This window comes from Armigeres subalbatus, chromosome 2, assembly GCF_024139115.2.
Source record: "Armigeres subalbatus isolate Guangzhou_Male chromosome 2, GZ_Asu_2, whole genome shotgun sequence".
NCBI classification, from domain to species: Eukaryota; Metazoa; Arthropoda; class Insecta; order Diptera; family Culicidae; genus Armigeres; species Armigeres subalbatus.
Window position 1 is genome coordinate 119514043 of NC_085140.1, and position 25522 is coordinate 119539564.

A 25522-nucleotide genomic window follows, 5' to 3' on the forward strand; every position below is an offset into this window, starting at 1 on the left:
CCAAACCTTGGTAATCACCCAGTGCAGCGCTCCAGCCATTGCCTCACCACCGTGTTTAAACAGCTCCCCTGGTAGTTGGTCAACTCCAGGGGCTTTGTTGTTTTTCAGCCGGCCGATCTCCTCCTGGATTTCTTGGAGATTCAGGTGCTCTTCGTAGTGCTGCCGCCATCTTCGGATCACCTCACGCTCGTTTGTAAGAAGATTCCCGTTTATGTCCTTACACATATCGGGCTGTGGCACGTGGCCCTTACGTGAACGGTTCAACTTCTCATAGAATTGTCGTGCGTTATTAGCGCGGTACAGTTCCTCCGTCTCTTCACGGTCTCGATCTTCCTGCTGGCCCTTTTTTCTCCGGAAAATCGAGTTTTGTCTGTTCCGCGCCCGTTTGTATCGTGCCTCGTTTGCCCTCGTGCGGTGTTGCACCAATCTCGCCCATGCTGCATTCTTCTCCTCAACTAACTGCTCACATTTGCCATCATATCAGTCGTTTCTCTGATCCAGAGGCACCGTGCCTAGGGCAGCGGTTGCGGTGCTTCCAATGGCGGATCGAATATCTCTCCAGCCATCTTTAAGAGATGCTGCGCCTAGCTGCTCTTCCGTTGGGAGTGCCACTTCCAGCTGCTGCGCGTAGTCTTGGGCTAGTCTACCGTCTTGTAGCCGCCCAATGTTTAGCCGCGGCGGACGACTCCGACGCGTGTTGTACCTACACCGCCGAGAGCTTTAGCGCAGATACTGCAGATAGTTGCAGACATACTGCAACGAGGTAGTGGTCGGATTCAATATTCGCACTGCGGTAAGTGCGGACTTGCGTGATGTCGGAGAATAATTACCGTCGATTAGAACATGGTTGATTTGGTTTTCCGTTACTTGATTATGTGATTTCCATGTGGCCTTGTGGATATTCTTGCGGGGTAAGAAAGTGCTTCGGACTACCATTCCTCGGTAGGCTGCAAAGTTTATTCATCGTTGGCCGTTGTCGTTCGATACGGTATGCAGACTATCCGCTCCGATGACCGGTCTATACATTTCCTCCCGTCCTACCTGAGCGTTCATGTCACCGATGACGATTTTGACGTCCCGCAGTGGGCATCCATCGTATGTCTGCTCCAGCTGCGCATAGAACGCTTTTTTCTCGTCGTCGGGTCTCCCTTCGTGTGGGCAATGCACGTTGATGATGCTATAGTTGAAGAAACGGCCTTTTATCCACAGCTTGCACATCCTTGCGTTGCTTGGATGCCACCCAATCATGCGTTGGCGCATCTTACCCAGCACTATGAAGCCGGTTCCCAGCTCGTTGGTGGTGCCACAGCTTTGGTAGAAGGTAGCCGCTCGATACCGCTTTTCCACACTTTCTGTCCTGTCCAGCAGATTTCCTGCAGCGCTACCACGTCGAAGTTGCGGGGATGTAATTCATCGTAGATTATCCTGTCGCAACCTGCGAAGCCTAGCGACTTGCAGTTCCATGTTCCAAGCTTCCAATCGTGATCCTTTATTCGTCGCCTAGGTCGTTGCCGATTGTATCGAGTCGTATTATCTTCTATGTCGTTCGTAATGGTTGTTTTTAAAGACGGCTTATTGGGCCTGCGCAAACCTCCTGTCTCGTCAGAGGGCCGTCGTGTCAGGGCTGTTTAGCGTCCCACCTAACACCAGGACTTGGGCTTGTGCGCTTTGAGCGGCAAACGGTCGTTTTGGCGGAGCCTACTTGCGGATTCATCCAGCTTTTTATAGAGGTTTAACAGGGCCCACTGTCAAACCCCACCACATCCTAGGCAGGCGCCACAGCTCGCAGATGGCCTGGGGAGGGAGCGTCAAAACGCACACAAAACATGTCTATTAAGGACATGAATACCCATGCCATTTTTTTATATTTCCGATTCCGATATATTTATCAGTTTCTGATATATTATATTTTTTACGATGAACCGCCTAGCATGATATATCATATCATTTTTTTAAAGTTTTATCGTCAGGAATTTTTTCATAGTGTTGGATCATTTTGCATTGCTTTCATAGCATTCATCTAGAACAGCGGTTCTCAACCTGGGGTACATGTACCCCTGGGGGTACCTTCGCCGAACCCAGGGGGTACCTCGAACGAAATGCTTAATGGCGGATGAATTACAATTTTAATCAAAACTTATTGATAAAGTTTTGACAATTTTGTATTTTATTTTTATTTTTAAACTTTGTCTTGGACATAACATCCATGGCGATCAGTAGATCATGGCCTATTGAATCCTGACCTCCTCAACCAGTACAATGGATGAAGGGTTGTGAGACAAAAACATCAAAAGGGCAAAACCTCGAATGAACAAACCTAAAAAAAAAAATCCGGAGACGAGCCAGCCTTGGGCTGAAAGTCTCCTAAATAAAGACACAAAAAAAATTAAACATCTTCTATGAAATCTACCAGGCTAAAACAGAATGTAATCTAGAGTCTACAAATTTGAAAGCCTTCATTTGGGAGACATGAAAAATTTTCCCGAAAAGCTCAGTTGCTTCGTTGCAAGAGAATTGGAAGAATCCTTCTACGCTTCTCGGAAGCCTCCTTCCAAACAGCTCGGAAGCCTCCTTTCAAATGACCCGGAAGCCTCATTTTAAGAGGTTCGAAAACTTTCTTTTAAGAGGCCCGGAAGCCAAGCTTTTTACTATAATTTTTGTTTCTGCTTTTTCTTTCAAAAGGCTCGATGCCTTATTTGAAAAGGCTTGAAGCCTTCCGGAATCCTTCCAGAAAATGGCTCGAAGGGTCTTTCAATAAGCTCGGAAGCCTCCTTTCAAGAGGCTCAGAAGCCTCCTTTTAAGAGGCGCGGAAGCCACCTTTCAAGAGGCTCGGAAGCCTTTTTTAAGAGGCTCGGAAACCTCCTTTCAAGAGGCTCGGAAGCCACTTTTCAAGGGGCTCGGAAGCCTCCTTTCAAGAGGCTCGGAAGCCTCCTTTCAAGAGGCTCGGAAGCCTCCTTTCAAGAGGCTCGGAAGCCTCCTTTCAAGAGGCTCGGAAGCCTCCTTTCAAGAGGCTCGGAAGCCTCCTCTCAAGAGGCTCGGAAGCCTCCTTTCAAGAGGCTCGGAAGCCTCCTTTCAAGAGGCTTGGAAGCCATTTTTTAAGAGGCCTGGAAGCCTCCTTTCAAGAGGCTCGGAAGCCTCCTTTCAAGAGGCTCGGAAGCCTCCTTTCAAGAGGCTCGAAAGCCTCCTTTCAAGAGGCTCGGAAGCCTCCTTCTAAGAGGCTCGGAAGCCTCCTTTCAAGAGACTCGGAGGCCATCTTTCAAGAGGCTCGGAAGCCTTCTTTCAAGAGGCTCGGAAGCCTTCTTTCAAGAGGCTCGGAAACCTTTTTCGAGAGGCTCGGAAGAGGCTTGAAAGCCTTCTTTCAAGAGGCTCGGAAGCCTCCTTTCAAGAAGCTTGGAAGCCTCCTTTCAAGAGGCCCAGAAGCCTCCTTTTAAGAGGCTCGGAAGACTTTTTTCAAGAGGCTCGGAAACCTCCTTTCAAAAGACTCGGAAGCCTCTTCTCAAGAGGCTCGGAAGCCTCCTTTTAAGAGAGTCGGAAGCCTCCTTTCAAGAAGCTTGGAAGCCTCCTTTCAAGAAGCTTGGAAGCCATCTTTCAAGAGGCCTGGAAGCCTTCTGTCAAGAGGCTCAGAAGCCTCCTTTTAAGAGGCTCGGAAGCCTCCTTTCAAGAGGCTCGGAAGCCTCCTTTCAAGAGGCTCGAAAGCCTCCTTTCAAGATGCTTGAAAGCCTTCTTTCAAGAGGCTCGAAAGCCTCCTTTCAAGAGGCTCGGAAGCCTCCTTTCAAGAGGCTCGGAAGCCTCCTTGCAAGAGGCTCGGAAGCCTCCTTCTAACAGGCTCGGAAGCCTCCTTTCAAGAGACTCGGAAGCCTTCTTTCAATAGGCTCGGAAGCTTCCTTTTAAGAGGCTCGGAAGCCTCCTTTCAAGAGGCTCGGAAGCCTTTTTCGAGAGGCTCGGAAGCCTTCTTTCAAGAGGCTCGGAAGCCTCCTTTCAAGAGGCTCGGAAGCCTTCTTTCAAGAGGCTCGGAAGCCTCCTTCTAAGAGGCTCGGAAGCCTCCTTTCAAGAGGCTCGGAAGCCTTTTTAAAGAGGCTCAGAAGCCTTTTTCAAGAGGCTCGGAAGCCTCCTTTCAAGAGGCTCAAAAGCCTCCTTTTAAGAGGCTCGGAAGCCTTTTTTCAAGAGGCTCGGAAACCTCCTTTCAAGAGACTCGGAAGCCTCTTTTCAAGAGGTTCGGAAGCCTCCTTTCAAGAGGCTCGGAAACCTCCTTTCAAGAGGCTCGGAAGCCTTTTTAAAGGGGCTCAGAAGCCTTTTTCAAGAGGCTCGGAAGCCTCCTTTCAAGAGGCTCAAAAGCCTCCTTTTAAGAGGCTCGGAAGCCTTTTTTCAAGAGGCTCGGAAACCTCCTTTCAAGAGACTCGGAAGCCTCTTTTCAAGAGGTTCGGAAGCCTCCTTTCAAGAGGCTCGAAAACCTCCTTTCAAGAGGCTCGAAAGCCTCATTCCAAGAGGCTCGGAAGCCTACTTTCAAAACGCTCGGAAGCCTCCCTTGATGGGGTAGAAGCATTATTTCGAGAAGCTCGGAACCCTCTCTTCAAGGGGCTCGGAATTCTTTTTTCAAGAGGCTTGGAAGCATACCTTAAAGCAGCTCAGAGGCTTCTTTTCAAGATGCTCGGACGCCTCCTTTTAAGTGGCTCGAAAGCCGCCTTTCAAGAGACTCGGAAGCCTATCTTCAAGAGGCTTGGAAGGTTCTCTCGGAAGAGGCACGGAATCCTACTTCCAAAAGGCTCGGAAGCTTCCTTTCAATATGCTCGGAAGCCTTCAATAGTCAAAACAGTCCCTACAGTCAGTCCCTCGATGTAAGAACTTAATTTTAATTGGGAAGATTAAAAAAATGAAAATTTCAGAAAAGTTTATGGAGAGCCATATATTCCGTTAGTTTTCAGGTCTATTTTTCATATACTTGAAGAGTAACGATTATTTTTATTTACAGCAAAAAATCATAGGGGGTACCTCAATTAATGCAAAAGTTCGAAGGGGTACCTCTCAAGAAAAAGGTTGAGAACCGCTGATCGAGAACGAAGGTGTACGGATGATTTCCCCAAAATCTCACAAGCAAACCTTATTTGTGATTGGTAGGATCATAGCGCGTAGATCCAAATGGTTCGCGTTCGCCAGGCGTTAGTGCGGACAGCATCGGCAGTGCTGCGGTGAGCGGCGGTAAAACTAGCGGTTCTCGACGTGCTGGATGATAGTAAACCTGAGTCAGGTGTTTTGGTTAATCAGACCCGTGACTAGGATTTACGGGAGGGGGGATGTCACGACGAGACCCCCCGTCCGTAGTAGTTCAACTGTGGTCAGTGTGATGGTCAACACTAAAGCGATTCGCTAACTACGTAGTTGTAAGAGATAACAGACTACGGTAGAAGGTAAAGAGAAGCAAAATTGATTGATAACAAGAAATAAAAACAAAACGTGAACTAGATAGTGAGTGCATTGTATGCTATTAAGAGTTTATATCTAAAATTTTCCTTAAGTTATTGAAAAGTTAAATGCCTAATTGTAACTTATTGCTAAAAGGTGCATGCAGGTATAAACGATAGATATTGTGAAAAAAAAAACAGAGTACAAAGTTTCGGTGAGGTAAGCATGTAGAATACAATAACAAGGCATTGTTAACTTACCTAATTCGCCCTAAATATAGATCAAGCAACTATACGATACTATTACATATCTACTTATACCTAAGACAAGCACATCAAAGCTAAAACTATTGTAAGTATCTAAAACTACGTTCCTAAACTATATTTAACCTAAATCATCTCTTATAATCTAGTTTAAACCGAACAGTGCCGGTCGAAAGAATTTGCATAGTAAATCCACATTTCATTGCAAAGGTTCACCAAAAATTGTAAGATGAAAAGGTTTGAGAATTTTATAAATAATGCTAATAAATTCATATTTCGTAGCTTAAAGCCTACCAATCACAAATAAGGTTTGCTTGTGAGATTTTGGGGAAATCATCCGTACAGAAGGTTTATACAGCAATTGAAAACACAATAATGTTCTTTGATTAGATGCAGATGCCTTTATTTTAATAAGTGCTTCCGCAGAAAGTCTGAACAACTGGAGGAGTTTTTGCGATATTTTCGGATAACTCCTAAGCTCTAAAGTAATTTTAAGGAAGTTACAACGCATTTTCTGGGAGAAATGAATTCCTATTGCCAGTTTTAAATAAGGCCGATATAAATATTTAAAAACTATTTTGTCTCCCCCCCCCCTCGGATGTTTTTGCCAAAAATAATATTTTGAGGGGGCAACAAAATAAGATTCGGATAATTTTCAGGATTTTCAGAGCATTCCTCAACAAATCCGAGGAGTTTTTTTGATTAACATTGGGTTAGTTCCATAATTTCTTTTAAAGAGGGGCAATAAGTACACTCAATACATAAATACTTTTAGTTTGAATTTGACATTAGCACATGCGGGGAGGGGTTTTCCATATATGATTTTTCTCTTCTCGTTTCAGAGAGCGAGCAATGGCGCTTAAACCTAGGCTTATTAGCCAGGGCAATTCTAAGACCTTGTCCCATCCCAGGAAGTTAAACATCTAGGAAAACGAAGTGACATAAATTTCTTAGCATGGTCACTCCCAACGTTTGAATAAACTTATCATATCATTTGCTTTTGATGATATTCCAAAACTAAATTCCCTACCAACCATCCAACTCCTTGACATCTATGAGGGCGTCGGTGAGTCGCTGACCTCTCACTAAGTAGATGTCATATCATCATTTCCTTCTCTTCCCTAGTAACGGAGAAGATGGGCGTGGCCAGCAATGGTAGTTTTCATGCTTTATCATTTTGGACCTCCAATTGGGTTGCTATTAATTCCCAAATAGTAATCCATAAGCAGTTGGGGTAAGAAAGTTAAAGAATATACATGACAGCTATCAGTATGCAATCTATGAAATACTCCGTTACAACGCAACGCAACGCAACGCAACGAAATGAATTCCTATTGCCAGTTTTATGAAAAACAGCTATTGTATTAACGGTGTTTCTAGGATGTCGTTTCTTACATTGATTGCCAAAGATAAGAAAAACGGATGGGAATACGCGAATTTTCACAGAAGTAATAATGAGAATGGGGACCGAAGAGTCCACGATCATTGACGAATACAGCATGTGAATTTGTCCAATTAATCGTAATCGTAGATATTTTTCGACTTAATATTTGATTCATTCATGATCAATGGTCCCTGGTCGATGTTTCGAAATTATCGAAATTTAATTATAGGTATTTTCTCATCTTCCTGGGAAATGTTCTCCCGAATTCCTGGTCAAAATTATTCTAAGTGTCTGGAAGAAGTTTCTCATTTTTCTTAGCAAACTTTTCTTAACTTCCTGGGGAATCCTACACACTTATAATTCTAAATTTTACGATTGCCGAGAATCCAACAGCCGGAATCTTGGCAATAATTTCGACGAATCTCGGTAATCGTTACCGAGATCTCGGTAAAAAGTAAATTACCGAGATCTCGGCTGTTGAAATCTCGGCGAAAATTTTGCTGAGGTCGGCAAAATAATTTAAGTTTGTAGCGGAAGTTTTTCAAAGTCCCTGCACAGAGTTTTTCGATCTTCCCGAAGAAATCTCTTCCATCTTCTTTGGGGAAGTTTGCTTAACTTCTTGTGGAAACTTTTCTCATCTTTTTGGTGGCAATTTTCTTATTTTCCTGGGAGATGTTTTCTCGAGTTCCTGGTGAAAATCTCTGGAGAAAGTTTTTCTAACTGCCTGGACGAAGTTTTTTTTATCTTCTTTGGGGATGTTTTCTCAACTTGCTGGGGGTGTACCATACTGCCGCTAACCGCAAATTGAGCACATCTGTATATGGGCCATATATAGATGTGCTCGATTTGCGGTTAGCGGCAGCATACCTCTCGCCAATTAAAATTAAGGTCACTCCTGACAGAATTCAAGTTTCAAAGTGCTCGCGTTTTCGGGGGCACACCAGTCCACTCGATACGGAGGCGGCAGACAACCGTCATTTTTGTTGATTCAGCTTTGCTGCGTCGCAGCATGCGTGAAAAAATAAAATGACAGTTGTGCGTTGCTTCCGTATCGAGTGGTGTGCCCGAGTGGTGTGCCCTCTGTCAGGAGTGACCTTAAAAACCAAAAACTTAATACAGTAATCCTACACCTCACGTGATCCGTTGCTATGCTACGGCATGATCGCCAAATGACACAAGACGAACGCAAGAATGCACCACACCGCGGATATGTTTTGCTGAGCTCCTATTTCAAGTATCGATGCGTTGTTGTATGAATCTCGCACCACAGAAGGAACGCAGCAAGCGGAGCGTCAAATAACAAAACAATAAACATTATGGAAGCTTTAAAGTTACAGTATTTTGAGTCAATATTGCTTATGTTTGTCAACACTTAGCCTGGCGCCCCAGTGTTTCCTTATTTTACATTAATGTTTAGAATAGATGTTTTGTAAACCCGAAAGAACTGTTGCCTATATATACCGAATTGAATCGAAATACAAAGTCAATCTTTTACCATTTTCTAAGGTTTCATGTGGCTATCACATACCGAAATCCCTCAGGTACTAGTGCATTGGCCCGAGTGCCAATTACCACTAGAAAAGATTAGTCCACGTAGACGAACTACCTCTTGTATACAATGTATAGTTTTGGAACCAGCTTTAATGGCCAAGCTTGGTTCAGGAGATGTTACCTGATGGTAGTTTTCCCATCTTCCTGGGGAAAGTTTTATCATCTTCCAGGGGCATCCAACTTTCTGGGGGAAGTATTCTATCTTCCTGGAGGAAGTTTTTCCAAACTACTGGAGAAAGTTTTCTCATTTCACTTGTCATAAGACGAATTTGTATAATTCCATTTAATTCCAGTATGGGTACTTTACTCCTTTGACTGATACGTATTTCGTCCTCAACAGTAAGGACGTCTTCAGTGTCTCGTACTTGACTCATCTCCCTGAGATCCTGCTGGAGGAAGTTCTTCCATCTTTATGGGGGATGTTTTTTCATCTGCCTGGTTGCGTTTTTCCCAGCTTCCTGGGAGATGTTATCTCATATTCCTGGTGGAAATTTTTCCAACTTCCTAGAGGAAGCTTTTTCAACTCCCTGGACTTAATTGCCTATATTCCAGATATAAGCCACCCGGAGTGGAAATTTGGAAAAATGGATTCTTGGAGGAATTTTTATCAACTTTCTGAAGGAAGTTTTTTCAACTTTCAACTGGAGGAAATTTCCAAGCTTCCTGGGGATAATTTTCCCAATTCCCTTGGGAAGTTTCTATAACTTCTTGAAGAAAGTTTCCCCAACCAACTGGAGAAAAACAGTCATCTGCTTTTTGGGGAAAATTTCATTAATTTCTTTGGGGATTTTTTTCCAACTTCCTGGAGAGTGATTATCGAACATCCTTCATCTTCCTGGTGGATATTTTCTCATCTTTCTGGTGGCAATTTTCTCATCTTCCTGGGAGATGTTTCTCCATTTCCCCAAGGAAACTTTTCTCAACTTACTGGGGAAATTTTTCCAACATCCTGAAGGAAGTTTTACCCACTCCCCCCGTCCAGTTCTTTCGTCTTCTCTGGGGAAATTTCTCTAACTTTCGGGGGGAATTAACTAAACTTCCATTTATTCCCGTTTCCATTTCCAATTATTTCTGCATTAGCATTATCATTATTAACAGAATATTAGCATTATCATTATTTGTAGATGGTACAAGCCTGTGCTGTATTTACTATTGTATGAGAGTAGAATCACAGTCATCCGTTACCACAGATATTGATTTGGGACTAATCTCTATTTCATAGATGCAAGCCATGTACTCTCCAATCCAGATCTGTCCTGGCTACGTCCTTGCAATGATGGCTCGGAAGAGGAAGAATGGTTATTTGGACACCTACTTAAGAAGCTTTTGGAATTGTTAGTGTGGAAGGTTACAACAGTTGGAATCGTTTTGATAGATTTTTATTTATTTCCACACTTCCACAAATTATGTCCAATTACTCCCTGGAAAAAGTTTTTTGAATGTCCTGGAGGAAGTTTTTTATATTTCCCAAATGGTTCTTGCTCGACTTTTCATTTTGGTTTAATATGCATTTTTTTTATTTGACCAATCACGGCGTAGCATAGCAACTACGATGAAAACAGTCAAAATATGCGAAGCTAAACATTCTTAGCTTCTTGGGAAACTTAAACCACAGATAACAGATATTGAAGCTAGAACAAATTTTATTGAAAATCCTGTGTAAACTTTTGAATTGATATACGTTGGCCCACTACTGCCATCTACTCAACTGATTGCGGCAGTACCTAAGGATGCAGCTGAATAACAACCGTCGAACGCAGCCAATGTATTTGACAGCCGCAATCGGGCTGCGTTTTCAATAAAAATGATCCTTGCGCCATCTCCAATCGATTGCCAAACGCGGTCCCAATTTAAAATATATTTGAATTAACGGTTGCGGATGTTTACACACGTATGGGATGCCAGCCTCAATATCTGTTATCTGTGCTTAAACCGACTTCTTGGAAATAACTTTCCGACTTTATGGATACTAACTAATCAAAAACTTTATAAATGAAAGTCCTAGTCCTTTATATAAGAATGCACTTGTTATCGTCTAGTATCATAACAATTTCTTTCTTCTCTTTTTTTTTCCTTCCAGAACTGATGAGCGGTGTATAATGAAAAAATCAGACAATTACTAATCTGCAGGCGGCACGCTTCAAATATCACAACACCTGCCTCCGCAGCCACCGAGCTCGCGAAAGGCGTTGGCGTCCCCCGGGGTCATGTTCGAGCGTCGTCCACTGTTTGGGGCTCTGATCGTGCTGACACTGGTAGTGACGATATGGCACATGTCGCTGCAGGAAGCCGACAGCAGCGAACCGACTGGCATCGTACCACCCTACATGCAAGGGCCCCCCTTCACACACCATCCCCCGGTGGCGGTTCCCCCACCTAGCAGCAGTTACAATTTCTACGCCTTACCGGACGGTGGGGGTCCCGGTGATGATGTGGCGGTCAGTTGGAACCAAACCAACGCGTCACGATCGATTCTATCGTTAGTCAATCCAGTCGAACGGTTTGCCAAAAGATGATTATACCAGTTTAATAGATTTAAAGATTTTAGATTCATCATCAACTTTAACAATTGTAGTAGCGATAGCGGAAGGAGTAGGTCAGACAGTGTGCAAAGTGATAGCCTTAAGGGTGACGAACGACGATCACCGTTAGTTTTAGTACTAGTTCATTCGGCACCATCCAATTGGTACAAGCGCAATACGATTCGTGATACTTGGGGACAGCACGATCCGCGAGCAAAGCTCGTCTTCCTACTGGGTATAGTCAACTCCAGAACCCTGCAGCGACGGATAGAGCAGGAAAACCGTATGTACGACGACATCGTACAGGGAAACTTCCTAGACGCCTATCGCAATATGACCTACAAGCATGTGATGGCACTAAAATGGTTCACATATCACTGTCCCGAAGCCAAATACATTCTAAAAGCGGACGACGATGTCTTCGTGAATACTCCCACACTGTACGACGTGCTCGAATCGACCACCCAACGGCGGAGGTTGCTCTTCTGCCAGGAGATCCGGCAAGCGCCGGTCAAGCGAACACACCGCTCTAAGTGGTTCGTTAGCATTCCGGAGTACCGGAACAAGTACTACCCCAGCCACTGTCCCGGTTACTCGATAATCTACACTCCGGACGTGGCGTTCCTGCTCTATCGAGAGGCGCAACAGCAGCCCTACTTCTGGATCGACGACGTCCACGTGACGGGTACTATTGCACAGCGAATCAACGCCACCATCACCCCTACCGGCAGCATGCTGCTCAACCAAACCCAAAAAGATGCCATCATCGAGAACAAACTGAATGCCACCGAGCAGCAGTTCTTCTTTACCACGCCGGATCTGCGCGACGGCGAAATCCGGAAGCTCTGGAAGGCGGTAACCGCGTCGAGGCGCACCGGTAAATTGCACATCGGAAATTATATTACTCAAATGTCTAGGGAAAAAGAGGAATAATAATATTATAAATTAGCAATAATTTGTCATGTATACAAGAATTTCATAGAACAACGAGTTTTAAGGAAACAGTGTTTTATGTTTTCACTTTAACGTGGTCATAACGAATCGCAATGTTCACAAGACTTGTAGAACACAAAGCTGTATAGAGGTTATAGTTGGACTACTTCTTGTTAGATTTTTTCAAAATTAATAGACAAAACACTAAATCGAAATCGACAGCCACCTCGAAATTTTATCGAAATTAACTATGACAAGCATAAGAATTGAATTTCATGACTGGATTTGCAATGAACTTTATGAAAAGAAGAGGTCTAATGTATATATGGGTGTCAAAATTCATGTTTTTCCAAGGCGATGAATATAAAAGCTATATTAAAGATACATTTTAGAAAACCGTACGACTCACTGGCCAATTTGTAACAGGTTCTGGGTGTTTTGGAAAGTGACATTTGTTCAGGGTGTATGTCTATCCTGTACCGTTTTCACGCAAATGGTCATATCTTTGCGTATAGCTGACGGATTTTCGATTTGCAGCCAGCATTGGTCAACATGCCAAAAGCCAATCTGAGGTTTGCATGAGGACAATATGCTAAAGTTTCGCTTCGATGGTCCGGTTTTATCACAACCGTTTTTTTAATTTGTTGAAGCTATCACTTAAATCGTATATTCCTCAACTCAGTAGTTGAAGATATTCTATAAAAAATACACGCATAATTAGTTCTAAAGGAATTCCATGTTGTTTTCATGAGTAGTGTATCAGATGACAGTCAAAAGGTGTTTGGTGTAGTTTGATGATCATTTATTACACTCGTGATCGACATCAAAATCCCTAATCAAAGAAATATCACAAAGGAAAAGAAAATCATTGGTAAGTAACATGAGCGAACCTCAATCGCTTAATTCTCGGAGCGAATCAAAATCTACTGCATGTTTACTGCTTGATTACCTGCAAATTCCAAAGCCCCAGGCAAGAGATGAAATCATCATACATCGAACCGGAGCATTTCAGGTAAATTGTTCTTCGGCCCAAACTGAATGTATGTATATACGAAACTATGTATGTAGTGCTGTAGTGCAAGTATCCCTGAAGGCAGACACATGTACATACCGAGGACTCGCCTGGATTGTGGTTTCTTACGTCGATATAATCACCGGCAAGCACCACTTCAACATTTTACCTAAGACAACCGGTATCGTCGTAAACGTGGGATAGCCCCCAACTGTGGCACCAGGATGGAGGTTGAGTGCACCGCTCAACCTCCTACGACACGAAATCCATCTAGAGAGAGAGAAAAGCTCGAGCTCACATTCACCAACCGTGGAAGCAGACTTCTAGTGGCTCGGAAATCATATGAGTTACAGGACCTCGGTAACGCGCGGCAGTGTACCAGATTGAAAAAGATTGGAAATGTACGAGTAATTACAGATTATGACTGGCTGTGGCGAAGAAGGTTTGCGAGCGGTAGTGAAATATGGTTTTATTGCATACACCCCGGCACGAACTGGGAACCAAAACTGTCGATGCTGTCGACGGAACGACGACGACGATGGTTGGTAGGTAATGAACGTGGAATTCGTGCACACTGCACCCCAAAACAACTTGGTGTTGTGAACGGAAGTGCCAGCCCGTTGTCGTCGTCGTCGTAGTTGCCCAACCGATAAAATCGGATCAGGAAACCATGGCTATGTTTCTGGTTGTGTCGCTTGCTGTGGCTGTGGAATGGATTGGGGTCTATGAGGGGTTGTGATTGTTTCCGTGTCAATAAGGAAGAAGGACATGCATGGCATGGGAATGGAAGGACAGCAGTACAAGTGCTGGAACATGATATCATATTTGCATCTACATAGCACCCATGGGAAATGGTAACAATTAGTTTTATTGATTATTTTAGAGAATTTAAACTTATGCTTATGGTGGGTTGAACGATGTACTGATAGTTACTTACATTGATCGCCGACCTAGGAAAATGAAACAAATAATTCAACAGAAAATTTGATTTTTTCATAAAACGAATTAATTTACCTGGTGGTATAATACTTTAGGGGCAACATGGACTGTCCAAGGGCGTGAGACCCTCCCTGGACCACGATGAGTTGTCAGGCTGTCTAGAACATGATGGGGTTTGAGCTCTGTTAAACTTGTATAAAAAGCTGCATTTATCCAGTAGACGCCACCAAAATGAATGTGTGCCGCTCAAACCGCATTAGGCAAAACCCTAGTGCAGGGCTGCTCTAACGTACGCGGCCGGATGCGGCATTGACTCCATTTTTTGTGGCCCGCATGGCAAGTAAAATAACCTCATGATCGGCCCGCCAGCTTTACCACCTGGCCCAGAAGTTTTTATTATTCGTTATTCAATATTTAAGTTTTAAATCAAAGCTGCGCTCACAAATTCATTTAAACACTCAAAATAATTTTCACTTAGAATACTTGAATATGCAGATATTTTCCATGTAGTTTCGTGTAAAGTTAAATGGTTCATTAGTGATGGCACTCATTATTCTCAATTCACTAGAAAATAAAAAAAATTTAAGTGAATTTTAGTTTGGCCATGTACTTAAACTTTATGTAAACTTCGAAATTTTTTTTTTAGTATCCCTGAGTTAATATCCTGTCCACTAGAAGCGGACGAGGCAAAAAAAGAATAGAAAATTAATTCACTCAACATATTTTTTGCAAATCGTCTCATAATGCTTCTGCAAAACATATAGCGATGGTTAATAAACATACATTTCGCTCTGGGAACCCCACTCATATATTTTCCATACATTCATTTTGAGTAGAATTCTAGAAGAGTATATAGATTTATTTTCAATGTTTTCTAATGAATTCCACTACATTTTCTTGATAGATGCACTTGTGATTTGAGTAGTTTTATTTGATTCCAGTAAGCGATGAAAGTTTCGATTTTTAAAGTTACATGACTTTTTATAGTGGAATTAAAGTGACAATTATTTTGAGTGAATGTGAAACGAAAAATAATATTTTACTAATTAGAAATGATTACGATGGACCCCAAGACATGAAAAGTTGATGGAGAACATCGGATGCAATAAAGATTGTCAAAGTAGTTTATGTTCGTTGAAAAGGAAAGCCGGTTTGCTTAATTTGTTCGGAAAGTTTTGCTATACTGAAGGAATAAAATCTGAATCAAGCCTTCTATGAAATATGAGTTTAAAGGCCCAGGTAGGAAACAAAAGTTGATAGAATTTCAAAGGTTTCAATTCAAATTTACATTTATTGATTCAAATTAATGGTACAATGGATTATAGAAGCAACAAACTCTTTTCACTGAGCTAATATGAGCTGAGCAAACGGATGATTTTTTCCAAGACGGAAAAATTGTTAAGGAATGACATTTCGGTTGTTGTGACATCTGTGTCCTATAGAAAAGTCTACTTAGTAGCATTAGCTTGCGGGAACACGGTGAAGAGTGAAAGTTCTCGCAGAAGAAAAACCTCGACGGAAAATCCGTCGCTTCATATTCTACTCTCTCAAGCGATGAAAATACCGTCGTGAAAAACGTGCGTCTTCATGGTCATTTTTGAATGACAGAGTAATTGGCAGCTTCGATACCGATGCAGGGAACAACTAACGGGAAGAACCTGAGGGCTGTTAAGACCTTGTGAGTAGAATAATTTAATATTTAAAATGGATCCCTAATGCAAGGTGAAAACAAATAAACAAAAAGATAGTTTTAACGCAATTAAATCGTGTTTAGTTTAGTTCTAGAAACGAAAAAAACAATGTTTTTTTAATATTTAAAAGTTATGTAACAAAATATTTTCTGCCCGCCAGCAATTGTGAATTCAAAAATTGGCCCGTGGTTGAAAAGGTTGGGCAGGCCTTTCCTATGTTTGGTGGACTCTCAACCGACTAACTGGCGCCTCCGGAGACAGGTTTTATAGGCCTAAAAGCTTCCTGTAAAACCAATCATTACAAATAAGAGATAGTACGACTCAATACAGTCGGCAACGACCTGGCGACGAATAGGATCACAATTGGAAGCTTGGAAGCGACGTCTTGAGGTTGCAGAAAATTGGTTGGACAGGGCTGAAAGAATGGAAAGACGGGCATATGGTTACCCTATCAAGTCATATCCCAGTGAGCTTCATAGTGATGGACAAAGATGCGCCTACGTCTGTTGCCACACGAGAAAGCAACTGGCAGCCCGGACTATCAGAACCATGATGTCAAATGTCGAATTCGTTTTAAAGGTTCAACCCAGGTTGAAACCATTTCCAACCTAAGTGCTGTTGAAACGTTTTTATTCGCTCAGGTTGGAACTAGGTTCGCACTAGTTCAACCCCAAAGCTGTCGGTTCGCACTGTGTTTGTTTCACGGTTTCACCCGGTTCACCAATACAACTGTACTTCAACTGTCAAAACCATGTGAGTGGGTGGACTGGGCGGAAAAAAGCACAAGGAAAAACGAAACTGTCTGTTATTCAAATAAAATGCGCGTTGAATTTTTTTTCCGGGGTTCTTTATATTGTTATTGTAGTTTTAAATGAAATTAATCCGTTGTCCGTAATCTGTTGTCTAGATTCAGTTTAAAAAATAATTGTTGAAGAAGTTATTAATAAATTCATTCAGGTTTTTTCTCACAATTGTGTCTTAAATTAGGTCGGTGGATGGAATTAGTTTGGGAATTTCTAAACCCGTTCACAAAACCCGCTAAGAATTGTCAGAAAAATATATTTGAAGAATACTGAATAGAATTCTTTCTAAATAATACCCAGAATTTCTTTTGAAATTCACCAAAACTCTTTTGCGCGTTCAGAATTTAATTCCAGTAATCCTTTCTTGAATTCATTGGCGATATCTTTCAGGTATTCCTCAATATTTTTTCCAAGAGATCCCTTCTAGATGATTTCCTTGGAATCCTTTGCAATATCTTTGAATACTGTTTCAGATTTTCTCTGAAAGTTGCTTTAGTAATTAGTTTGAAGGAATTTCGGAAGTTCTTGAAGAGTTCCTCCGGAAGTTCCTTGAGAATTCATCCAGAAGCTCCTTGAGGAATTCCTCTAGAAGTGGAGAAACTCTCCGGAAGTTCTTTGAGGAGTTCTACCGAAGTTCTTTCAAGAAATTCTCCAAAATCCTCCAGGAATTCCCGAAAGTCCTTCACGAGTTTCACCAGAGCTTAAACAGAAATTCTTACGGAAGCTCTTCAGGAAGCAGGAAGTTTTTCGAAGAAACTCCTGGATGAATTAATGGAGAATTCCTTAATGAACTTTCGAGGAAATCCTGAAGGAACTTCCGAATGAGTTCCTGTTGAGCTTCCGAGGAATTCCTGAAGGAAATCGAAGGAGCTTCCGGAGGAAATCCTGAAGAACTTTCGAAATCCTGAAGAAACCTTCAGATGAATCCTTCAAGGAACTTTTGAGGATTCCTTCATGGAACTTCCGGAAAAAATCGTCAAGGAACTTTCGTAGGATTTCTTCAAGGAACATGTAGAGATGAAACCTGTGGAGGAATTCTGGAGAAATTTCGAAGAAAATGTTATTCTGTTTTCCATGTTGAATATTGGAACTCTATTATTAAGTAGCCTCACACCTCGGAATTTGGTCCGCAGATTTTTCCCCGTATTTTTGTTCTCAGGATTTGGGCACGGAAAATCGAAATCCCGTTGAAAATACAAGGGCCCAAAACGGCGGAAAATATTCCCGAGGTTTAAGGCTACCTATATCAGAAGGCGAGGAAAAAATGGCGTTTCCTGAGATGTTGTGTTCAAGAAAAAAACTTTGCAGAAATACGTTGTGATTGAATTTCAATTTGATTTATTAGATTCTACAAGAAGAATAGAAATCCGTTACATGAATTCTATGCGGAATTCTTGAATAAAATGTTAATGGAATTTGATAATGGCAATAATCACTTCACGCACAAATATTTTTATTTATCATGATCTGATTAGTCAAGGCCAACGCACTGCCAGTGCACTGGATGTCCTGCATCATATGTTTCGAATCAAAACAAACACGAACATATCCAATGACAGATGGAACTGAAAATGTTTTTTTATTCGGTTCGGTTGGCACTGTCTGTCATCGTCGTGACGAAGCGTTATATAAGGCAATTTCTTTCTATGAGGAATTATTTATCCTATATTTCGAAGTGTTTTGCAATTGTGAACTCTAAATTAATCCTTGAAAAGGTAGTGAATTCTATCCGATGCGTATCATGTGCACTTGCTGAATTCTATCATATGTGTAACAAAATATTGTTTACTTTCTTGCTAGGAGGCAATAAGCTCGATCTTAGTATGTGTAAACGCACCAAAGATCGCAGTATTTAGCTCAACACAAAGCCCGTTGAGAAGTAAGCTAGGTGTAACTTATCAATTACAGAATTAACTTTTATAATAACATCAAGTTTCTAGTATTCTACAAAGCATTCTATCGGTGATTCCGGGACCATTCACCTGAATTAGGTCACTGAAATGTAAGTCCCGCAAATCTTATTGAGAGCGTCTGTTCTCCATGTCAGGTTCGGCTCACAACAGCGTTTGTTCTCCATGTTAGGGACGGCTGATCATCGTCCGAGTGCCAGCGAGGGACTCTAAGTGAAACTGTACCATGTCCACCGGAAATAAGGAGGAATGGTCCTCCGGAAATTTAGGAGTTTGGTGTCAGGCCCCGCAAGCCAGCCTTAAAATCATAAGCAACGAACAATCAACAAGAGTACGGACCGGAACCATCGGTGAAGACCACTGCGACGAAAGGGACTAGCATTGGAACTCGGTTCGTGGAACTGCAAATCTCTCAACTTCATCAGCACACGCATACTCGCCGATGTGCTCAAGGACCGTGGATTCGGCATCATAGCGCTGCAGGAGGTTTGTTGGTAGGGATCAATGTCAATGTTTAGAGGTAATCATACCATCTACCAGAGCTGCGGCAACACACAGAGCTGGGGAACAGCTTTCAGTGATGGGCGATATGCAAAGAGCGACTTTTTTTTCTTCCTAAATAATGGAGGGAATCTGCTCAACAGACATCCTGGGTTGACCAGGAAGTGCAGGGTTAGGGATCCACTGAGGGAGGCAGGACTACATCCGACCCGCTAAATTCGATTCCGTCGCCAAGCCGCCAACCAGAAAGTAATGCTTCAAAGGGGGCCGGTGCACACCGCACCCTCGAGGTTAGCGTGTCCTTAGCACCGAACATCATGTCGCTTTTTAGAAGAACACCATGGTATCGTGCGCGCTGCCGGCTTCCAGGTGGCCTTACCACGCCCTGTGTCCTCGGAAGGTGGGAAGGATCGACTTCGCGCATGCTTCCCTCTGCACGACTGGTACCAAGAATGATGATGCCGCGTGCACAAATGACCTTTCTGCGATAGGGCCTATTCGCCAGCACACAGAGGGACTTGCCGACGTGGCTACGCCTGCCCAGCGGCGAGGACCCCTTTCCGTCCTCGGCTCAACCGCCCGGTTGACCAACGCCGCGCAAGCGATACCATGTTGTTCTTCGCGCGCCACTTGTTCAATAAAGGATCGAGTTCGACCACAGAGCATGACCACCGGTATGACCCATGAAGCCGACTCGATCCCTTGACCACCTCTTATTTGCGCCTGAACTAGCCATCCTTGAGTCCACGCGCCACCTTCTGTAGCACTGAGACGATGGGCGATAGCCGATAAAACGGCGTTCCAGCCAACTTCATCTTTACACATCCTCCGAACTAGGTTGTCCGGGTGTGTCCAGACCACATGTGACAAGCATGTGGTCACGCATTGCGCGAAAACGTGGCACACGAACAACCACGTGTTCCGCCGTTTCCTCTAAACCTGCGCACCCAAACACTCGGGCGAGGCCGAGCAAGCCACTGCGTTACCTGCACTTTGATTTTGCAGCAGAAACGCCGGGCACATCGAACCCCCATGGGTGCTTGCTGTTCACAGGCTTGGAACAAATCAAACAATTGGGAGGGTTCGTGCAGCATTGCCTTATGTCCCTCAATCTGTCAGGCTTTGCAGTCCCATTGCTTGTGCCTGCCGGTTCCAGGCACTGCAAGAAACTTCGTTGCTCGTATATGCGCACAGGGCATACCGATCCACCTTGACGTTCCCTAACTTGACTACCTTGGAGGCGTCCGCTGCAGATAGCCGGACCAATGCTACCTTCGTCCCTGCGACCTTTCCGTAGCCGAAGGCTGCGGTGGGCGTCTCCACTTCACAGCTCGCCGCGTGCCGTGACGAGCTCTTCGACTCGTGATCTCGTCCAGGTCTTTAACCCTTAGATTCATCTCCGTGGTAGCCCTCACCTTGATTCCCGCCTAGGCCTCCTCCGCCAACTTCTTGTAGGCGGCGCCCTTTTGCGAGACGCCCCTTCAGCTCGAGTATCATCTCGCCCATCCGGGTACGTCTTATTCGACGTACGTCGGCGCGAGTTCGCCGAGCTTGTCGTCACTCCTCATCGCCTTCAAAACATCCGAATACTTAGCCTCGTCCGCCGTGATGACAAGGGCATCGCCCCTGGAGCGATTGGCTTACCCTGACTTCTTGCTACCCGCATTCGCCTGGGCCTTTTCGGCCCTTGACGTCTTCGTTTCCTTTTGTTCTGGCCAGGGTCCAGGAGGCGTCATCCCCCTATTTCCTGGTCTGGTGCGGCTGAGAACTTTCAGCCTGCTGTAACCCTTACCACCGTCTTTCCTGAGTGGACGGACCTTTCCAGGTCCTTCCTCCCCGGTTTGGAGGTACTTGACGGGGTTCAGCTTCGCCCACTACCCTTGTTCGGGGTAGTGACCCTCCGCTTTGAGGCCCCTGGGAGCTCATCCCTGAGACTGTCTCCCCTTTTGTGTCTGCTCCGTTGGAGCAGTCACTGCGTACCGCAAATACTTGAGCTCAGTCTGGTAGACTTTGGCACCACCGTCTTCGCTGGTACGCCTTCGGGCGATTCGACCTTGAGTCCGCGAATCCTAGGGCCTCAGTCTGGGTAGACCTCGACTCTACCGATTTCACGGGTTTACACTTGGCGTCCCGACCGCCCTCCCACTGCGTCCACCATCGACTTCGAAGTTTCGCCCCTCTTGAGGGTCCTGCGATTTAATGCTTCGATGACGTAAGTCGATGATGGCGTCCAGCTGTTCCGTCGCCCTCGAAGGCCGAAAGCCCATCGCGTTTGCGGTTCATCGCCTCCACAAGCCATGGGCCGTCAATAACCCCTACCGGCGTTTTTTCTAGCCGAGAGGAAGGAGGTGACCCACGCTGGCGCTGCGCACTGAGCTGCCGACTATTGCCTCTGGCCTCCTAGGCGGAGACCTGAACAACCCACCTCTTGCGAAAGGGGTTGTCGCCTACACTACTACCACTAATTGAAGAATTGACTTGGTTTTCCATTTTGGTCCACGAGTTGCTCGGAAAGAGGTCCACCACGTCAGAGCCCAGCATGACAAGGAGGACAATTACTGTGGAGGTGCCCAGGTACCCCACAGGCTCCGTTAAAGGCCTGCTTATTATTTCACCCCCTGGCCATGCATCCCCTCGGCACGGTCGCTTGACGCCTTGGGATTAGGGGTTAGGGACGATGGTCCCGGCCAACTCAGGTGGCCATGGGAGGGTCGTCAAGCCCGGACAAAGTCCCCTGCTGCTCCGATGCAAAGCTTCAAAACCTGATGTCGCCACTGCATACGCGCAGCATCTCGAGGCAGCGTTGCCGGAAGAGGGCTCGATGGGGCCCTCTTTGAGACGCTGGAATACAGTCAAGCAGCCATTAACGACGAGCGGAGAACGACGTCGGTTATATGGATCGAGTCGACGGAACGATTGGTTCGACGAAGAGTGCAGACAGATTCTGGGAGAAGAAGCGCGGCGGTCGCGTGCAGCAAGGTACCCGCAGAACGGAACGTTATGACGGAAGCGGAACAGCAGACCCGCCTTTTCAGGAGAAGAAACGCCGCCTGGAAGAAGCGGAGTGCGAGGAGATGGAAGCTGTGCTGTTCTCAAGATACACACAAGTTCTATCAGAGCTCAACGCATCCCGCAAAGGCTTCGTGCCGCGAGCCGAAATGTGCCGGGATAAGGATGGAAGCATCTTGACGGACGAACGTGGTGATCGAAAGGTGGAAGCGACTACGAGAACATTTGAATGGCGCTGATAGTACAGGCAGTGAAAGTCAAGGCAGCGGAGAGATGACTACTTCAGTTCAGCGGACGATGGAAGCCAACCAGCCACCTGAGGGAAGTTAAGGGCCATTCAACAGCTAAAGACCAATAAAGCAGCTAAGGATGGTATCGGGCTGAGCTCATCAAGATCCCGAAAAGCTGGCCGCACTGCCTGCACTGATAGGCAGAATCGGGAAACCGAACAGCTACCGGAGGAGTGGAAGGAAGGGGTTAAATGCCCCATCTACAAGAAAGGCGACAAGCTGGAGTGTGAGGACTTTCGAGCGATCACCATCCCATGCCGCCTACAAAGTGATATCCCAAATCATCTTCCGTCGTCTGTCACCATTAGTGAATGAGTTCTGGGAAGTTATCAAGCCGGCTTCGTTGACGGTCCGCTCCCAGGTCTCAACGCACCATCTGTTCGTTGATTTCAAGGCATACGACAGTATAGACCGTAGAGCTGGAAAATTGGACGAGAACAGCTTCCCTGGGCTTACAAGACTGATCAAAGCAAGGGTGGATGGTGTGCAAAACTGTGCGAAAATCTCGATTCGTTCGAATCGCGCCGGGGACTAAGACAAGGTGATGGACTTTCGTGCCTGTTGTTCAACATTGCGCTAGAAGGTGTTATGCGGAGAGCCGGTGTAACCGCTGGGGTACGATTTTCAGATCAGTAAATTTATTTGCTTTGAGGATGTCATGGACATTGTCGGCCGAACATTTGCAAAGTGGCAGAACGTACACCCGCCTTAAACGTGAAACAAAAGTTGCGTGTTACGATAGACGGGGATACCTTCGAGGTGGTCGAGGGCTAACGGCTGACAACAACGTTAGTCGTGAAATACGAAGCGCATCATCTGTGGAAGTCGGGCACTACGGTCCAGAAGAAACTGCGGTCGAAAAAGATTCGCCACCGCACCAAATGTGTCATGTACAAGACGCTTATAAGACCGGTTGTCCTCTACGGACATGAAACATGGACAATGCTCGAGGAGGACTTGCAAGCACTCAGTATTCGAGACGGGTGCTTAGGACCATCTTTGGCGGTGTGCAAAGAAGACGGTGTGTGGCGGCGAAGAATGACCATGGAAGCTCGCCCACTCTACGGCGAACCCAGTATCCAGAAGGTAGCTAAAGCCGGAAGGGTACGATGGGCGAGGACATGTTGCAAGAATGCCGGACAGCAACCCTGCAAAGATGGTGTTCGCTCCCGATCCGGCAGGTACGAGACGGCGTGGAGCGCAGCGAGCGAAATAGCAGACCAGGTGCAAAACGACTTGCGAGCATGGGGCGTATCCGAGGATGGAGATGTGGCTCGAACCGTGTATTGTGGCGTCAAATTGTTGATTCAGTGTTATCTTTTAGATGAAAACTAAATAAATGAATGAATGAATGAATCCGATGGAAATCTGGAAAATCTGGAGAAATAAAAAAATCGTAAGGAAATTATAGAGAAGTACGTAGAGGAGAAACTTCTGAATTAATTACTGAAAGAATACCTGGACGATTTTGAAAGCAATCGCTGGAGGAATTGTCTAAATATATCTAGATGAATTTCCTGGCGGAATTCTCGAATAATTTCCTGAAGATTAAAAAAACTTCCCGAGGATTTACTTTTCCGGAGGAATTTTGAAAAAAACTATAGAGACCTTGAGGATTTTTGAAAGAGTTCCTATTGGATTTTTCGAAAACCCTTGCTTCCAGGATTTCTTGCAGGAATTACTTCGAAATTGCATCCAGTTTTTTTTATTTTTAAATTAGCCAAATTGGTTTTTAAGAGAAATTCTGGTGTGTATATTCTAATTCAAGCAAAAATATTCAATTGAGTGGGTGACGTGCCTCATCGTGTCGCAGTTTAACCCCAGCCGATGTTGAAGTCCACAAGAAACTAATTCTATCCTTTTTATATACTTGAAAGGATAGTGTTAGTTATAAACCTTTCACTGGCCAGATTCAAACTACGGGTCCTCGCGGAATAGCGTTTCAAGTTGGCTTTAAAAAACACCTATTTAAGATTAACTGCGACACGACGGACAATTTATTCTAATCAGAATAACAAACTACATAACGTTCGAATATGAAGTGGACTGTATTTACTTTCCGACCGACACGGGTGATATGCAAGAGCGAACTAAAATTCTAATATGCTGCGATCGCTGCGATCGACGCGACGAACAGTTAGCTGCCGAAGAGCTAGCTATACTTTGACCTGACTCGCTGGTACGCATTTACATACGCAATAGATATAGTGGAAAGAAACATACGACGATTAAACACATTCATATTGATAAGAAAATTATTTGAGCTTTTGGAATGTCTTCTTGTCATAAGACGATTAGTAAATCCATTAATTCCATTAATTGTATCTTGACGATACGTATTTCGCCTCAAATGTGGGTCTTCAGTGTCTCGTACTTGACTCGACTTCAAGATTTGAGACGACTGAGACTGACAACAGTACTGATAAGTGGTATCTTGATAACAATTGTATGTTCTAATGTCTTATCTTGCTGCTGCATCTGATTGCTTAGTGGTGCATCTTGGGATGCAACATTCTAATTCTGTGATAACATGCCGGCGGCCTTGAGTTCTCTCAACACAAACTTAACTTAACAATTGGACTAACATTCAACTGACTAACATAACACAATATGTTCAGATGATTGATTGTAACAAACAGTAGTAATTCACATAATAGAAATCTCGATCCTGTCGGGCAGCTCACTGATGACGATGTCTAATCACGTAAACGTGAATCCGTGCACTGATGTCATGCGTCGCAGAAATGGAATTCGCCACTGGGCCGATGATGATGATCGAATCTGGTGAAGATAAACACGACTGTAATCCGAACACGGACTTACAGAGGAGACGGTAACTTATGAGCCGGCCCCCTGGCGAAATGCGGACGGACTGTCCTAATATCGCCAAAGGTTGCCCCGTGGGGGCAATGAATATCATCTGTTGTGCAGCTCCCTGCTTCCGGTGATACGATGATTTGAACTGATAAACCAACGACGATTGAAAAATGGAACTAACAGCAGGATTCTGCGACTCATGCCTTCAGTGGGCTAGTAGATACCGATGACTAGTGACGTGGGTGAACAGGAATCTGTCGAAGAATACGAGCGATTTGGATCCAGAACAAAACACAAAAGCGGATCGACGTAACTTATAGATCGCCCTTCGTGGCGTAGTAATGCACCGAAATGCCGACAGTTGCCCCATATGGGGGCGTACTTATGATGATGATCCAAAAGCAGGAAACAAGAACTGAAGAAGTCTCACTGATCAAGCAGACGATTTGGCAGCGAGGATAGAAAGGGTGCAGTTGATGGTCACATCCCTAGTGAAA

At 44.5% G+C, this 25522-nt stretch overlaps 1 pseudogene; it reads left to right on the forward strand.

Moving 5' to 3' along the window:
* LOC134209199 (beta-1,3-galactosyltransferase 9-like) overlaps positions 1-25089 on the forward strand; it is a 130099-nt pseudogene extending 105010 nt beyond the window's left edge.
* The last annotated feature ends 433 nt before the right edge of the window (positions 25090-25522 follow it).